Source organism: Micropterus dolomieu, linkage group LG08, assembly GCF_021292245.1.
Source record: "Micropterus dolomieu isolate WLL.071019.BEF.003 ecotype Adirondacks linkage group LG08, ASM2129224v1, whole genome shotgun sequence".
In the NCBI taxonomy this organism is placed as follows: Eukaryota; Metazoa; Chordata; class Actinopteri; order Centrarchiformes; family Centrarchidae; genus Micropterus; species Micropterus dolomieu.
Genome location: NC_060157.1, coordinates 5,405,475 through 5,410,672, shown reverse-complemented (window position 1 = coordinate 5,410,672; position 5,198 = coordinate 5,405,475).

The window sequence follows — 5,198 nt, the reverse complement described above, 5'->3', positions numbered from 1 at the left end:
TAAAAGAATAAATAAAATACAAGGTGGTGAGTTGGCTGGTCCTCACTTGTTTTACTTTTTTTTGTGGTAATTGCCACTCTGAAGAACGCAGTGCAACCCACAGCTTATATGCCTGCTGTGATCGTGTTGTGATCCTTTTAACTGCAAATAGAATTGTTGACCTCTGATGAGCTGGTCAATCATATTTTATTTCATTACATTACATTCAGTTATGTAATAAAAATTGATTCCACTCCACTTTGGGTGCTTCAGAGAAACTGTAGTTCTAACCTTTTCTACTTTATCTTTCAGAGATAACTACTTGTCTTGAAGATGGCAGGTAGGCAAACATCATTTGTAAGAAATTTCATCTAAGAAATATAGACTATTGAGGACTTCTGAGGAGAAAGATTGCCTTTTAGTAAACATTTAGTTAATTTACAACTTCAGAGACTGGAAGTGAAACAAAGAGCTGGCAGATTTAATTGTAAGAAAACAAACTATAATGGCAATACTTTGCTTTTCTATTGGACAATGTAAACTCTAAAATGTCTTAAAACTTATTGTCTTAGTAAGAAAATAACAGTCTGTCCCACTTCTTCTTTCTTTTAAACACAGACAATGAGCATAAGTAAATTACTTTTTAAATAGTCAGTCAAAAATAATTTTCACTTCACTGGGCTACTACAACTTTGTAATGAGATAAGATATGAAGATATAATGAATACAAAATATGTGCATAAGAATTCATTCATTCTTCAAGTGTGACGACATATCCCACTTTCCATTATAACAAATACCCTGAGACTTACGGGAGCTGCATTGCCCTCGACTTTTTAGAAGTGGTTTATACTCGACTAAAGTGATACAGAGTTCCACCCTGTTGAGCAGAAAGCAAAAGTAAAGAGAAACCAGATAAGCAGATAATATTGCTTTGCTATATATTAACATTGCTCCATGGTAACAGCGGAGCATGCAGATGCAGTGGTCGGCAGCTCCCTTAAAGGTTAAGTGTGTATGTTATAGTGACATTCAGTGGAATGAGTTGTGAATTGCAACAAATTTCAACAATTTTCCTAAGCACGCCACCTTGTAAATGTTGTGTAATAATTACTATCTCAATGTTTTAAGTTACATGATGAAGTAACTATATGGTGCATCCTAAGCAACTTTTGTTTAAACCCCTCTGCTGGACACGCTTTGTATGCTTTAAGAGACACTATACGCAATGTCTTAATTTGTTTTGAGGTTTAATATGCTTTTTCTCTCTGTATGGGTGAGTTAACTCTCCTGAATTGATAATCGAGAAATGTGTTTTTGTGATGAAGATACCAGTTTGAAAAATCACCTGTGTGAAATTCGTGCCAAGAAAATCAAAACCTCCTTGTGAAGTCCCTGGAGATCTGCTGTGGGAAAAAATCTAGTAGTTGTTTTAGAGCACTGAACTGTTCTTATGCAGTGAAAATCAAATTTATATCTAATAATGTCGCTGCACTGCAGGACATTGACAGACCGAGACCGCAGCACAGCAGCTCTCCGCTCATGCTGCACGCACAAAGACAGGATAAAATGAGTTGCTCTTATGGAGATGCTCTGTGTCTCTGTTGCTCTGAAAGTTTTTCACAATACCCAGTAATAGCTTTTAAAGTTAGTATGCCTCTGCAGAATCATGAAAGTAATTGTACCTCTTTTGTATATTCTGAAAGAATGGACACAACATTCAATCCTGCTATTTGGTTTGATGCTTATAGACCTACATGTTAATCTCACAGGTCAACGGCTAGTATTTACTTCCTATCTAACTCTGGATTATGAGGACTTCCTCATGCAAGACATGCACTCTGCACGTTATTTAAAGATGCCAGGTTTATAACGCAGCATCTGTGTTAAACAAGGTAAGGACATTTAGTATTCTTCTTAAAACAGGTGAGCATCATCAATATTACTTACAGGTCTCAGTAGGTAAGTATTCCTATAAACAAGTTCCAAAAATCTAGCATACTGCAATGTCAACACTGAAATCTGTAGCTGAATTAATATCTCTGTGACAGTGTCAACAAAAAATGGAACATTAGGCTATAATCTCCCTAAATGTTCAAATAAATCTACTGCTGTGGGAAGCAGAGTTGATAGTTAACAGTCCATCAGAAAGCAGATTAGGAGAGAGAACAGTAAGTACATTAAAACACCCCAAATAACAACCACTCTGACAAAACAGTCAACACAGAGAGAGTCAGAAAAGTGAAAGCTATCCCCAGATAGAAACAACTTACAGAGGCAAGCATTAGGCCTTTATTTGTAAATATTCTAATTCTTCTAATTGTGTGCCACCTGACTATTTTAGTCCAGTCATGATTGAGTGATCATGCCTGCAAGTTAGATTTGTTTAATTAACCCAAGATTGACGACGACGACAACGACGCCCCCCCCCCTCACAAAGAAAAGGATAAACCAAACCAAGGATAACCAAAGGATAAACGTATGAACCAACCCATGGCTGAAATATAAAGTTCTGAACTGAATTTTTGGATTTGGAGTATTGTTGAATTGCTACAACCCTTGTCAGGAGAAATTGGCATGAGACTCCAATAGCTGTGAGTTTTGCTGATGGTTAGTTGTTGGTGAAGATGTCCTAACTCATCATCTGGCCCAGCCCTGCACTTTTTATCTCCAACAGTATTGCATGTTGTAGTTCTCTTTAAGTATTAAAGCTTACACATTGCTATTTCTGTATCCTTATTAAACCACTCGTACACAAATTCAAACTAACATTCCCAATCAACCTAAAAACACAAGCTTATTGGACTCTACAAACATACCTGGGCCCCGTTTCATAAAGCAGGTTCAACAAACTCTGAGTGTAAACCTGAACTCGGGGTTGACGAACTCTGAGCTGTCAAACTCAGAGTTTCCGGTTTCAGAACAGGTGTTTAAAATTAGTTCAGTCAACTGCGAGTATGTTGAAACTGCTGGAAGCGCGTGCGTGGGGATGAAAAAAAGCCATCATCAATAGAGCTCCGATACTACATTCGCCATGGCAACGAGTAAATAAAGGCAGAGCCTCAATTTTAATCGGGTGGAGCTAGAAATATATATGTGTGCCAACGCAGACCATGATTGGCTCTAAAACGCACGAGTGGAGGAAGAATCGATATGTTAACATTATTAGATTTTATACAGCGATGTTCATTCATCATTTACCAGACTAGAATTTCCTTAATGAATGATAAAGTGCTGGAATTCTCCTACAGCCTGTTATTCATTTTAAATAGCTACAGGCCTGTTTATTCAGCTGTAACCTGACGGGACTAAATGCCGGTGGCAATAACTGAAGATAAAAAAATATTAATCGAACAGATTAGACATAGATTAGGCTCCTCATGGACCTGTGATTGTAAAGTGACAGTCCGACTCAGTAGGCCTATGCCTATTAGCCTAATGATTTTTTTGCAGTGGAAAATGTGTCTAAGTTCAAACTGACTGTGAAGTTTTAGACGTCTATGTTCCATTAATAAGATCGTGCTCATTTCATATTTTATGAAATGCTGTCAAAACACATTCAGACAATCAGCACATAATGAAAAACTCACTTTTAAACTACATTTATTTGTTTCAGCTGCACCACAGTCACCCTCACTCAGAAATATTCACATCTTATCCAGTTGATAACTACGATAGTAATGTTCAATCTGTGCGACTACAATATAAAAGGTTACTGTTCATTGATTGGTTTTATACAGATTAGTTTAAACAGTGATTATTGCAGCACTGTAGTGCACGGTAGGTGGTTTTGCCCTCAGCCAGCTGGTCATGAGGATCACTGCAGTAACAAGTCCCCAACAGCCTCAGGACAGCAATGCCAACTCAAGCAGACCAAACCAAATTATCAACAAGCAAAAAGAAAAATGCACTGAATACTGGAAAGAAACCAAAACACAAAGTAAATTCCAATGTTATCTGACCCTAAAAAGAGAATTCACACTGGCAAATTACCTGAGCACAATAAAATGTTGAAAAATGTTGACAACATGACTGAGTAAACATAGCCTGGCCATAGAAAAGGATCGCCACTGGCTACCACAAGAGGAGAGACTCTGCTCTCAGTGTGACACGGGACCGGTAGAGACAGAGCTACACTTTCTAACCTCATGCCCTAAATATAAAACACTAAGACAAAAACACTTTGCAAACATTTACCATATATACCCCGAATTTGACTTTATATCAGACACACAGAAACTCCCCTATTTACTGGGAGAAATGCCCAAATGTCAAATAATTGCTGCAAAATATGTCTCCTCATGCCATGACCTGAGGACAACCAGTGGAAACTACTAAATATCTGTTCTAATTTTCAAATTATTATTATTTTGATTGTTTGATATTTTAGTAATTGTTGTGTTTTTAAATTTCACATTTGATACTGATTTTTTTAGTCTTTTTTTTAAATGAACTAATTAATAAAAATAAAAAAAACATTTTCACCTATTAATATACACACACACATATACGGTTTTATCTATTTATTTTGTTTTTATTTTTTTATATATTGTTATAATAACGCACATATACAGTTTTATCTATTTATTTAATTTAAATTTTTAATTATTTTTTTAACACACACACACACACACACACACACACGCTTACTGTTTTATTTATTAATTTTAATTTAATATATTATTTTCATTTTCTAGCATACTAACATACACGCTTATTGTTTTACTTACAGTGGGGGAAATAAGTATTTGACCCCTTGCTGATTTTGCAGGTTTGCCCACTTACAAAGAATGCAACGATCTATAATTTTAATCATATGTACATTCTAACAGTGAAAGACAGAATCCCAAAGAAAATTCCAGAAAATCACATCATATGAATTTATAAAAATTGATAACCATCTGATGAGGAAAAACAAGTATTTGACCCCCTGGACAAACAGCATGTTAATATTTTGTAGAAAAGCCATTATTGGCCAGCACAGATGTCAAACGGTTTTTATAGTTGGTGACAAGGTTTGTGCACATTTCGGCAGGGATGTTGGCCCACTCCTCCCTGCAGACAGCCTCCAAATCATTCAGGTTCCGAGGTTGTCGCCTGGCAACTCAAATTTTAAGCTCCCTCCAAAGATTTTCAATTGGATTCAGGTCTGGAGACTGGCTAGGCCACTCCAGAACCTTGATGTGCTTCTTCTTGAGCCACTCTTTTGTTGCTTTGGC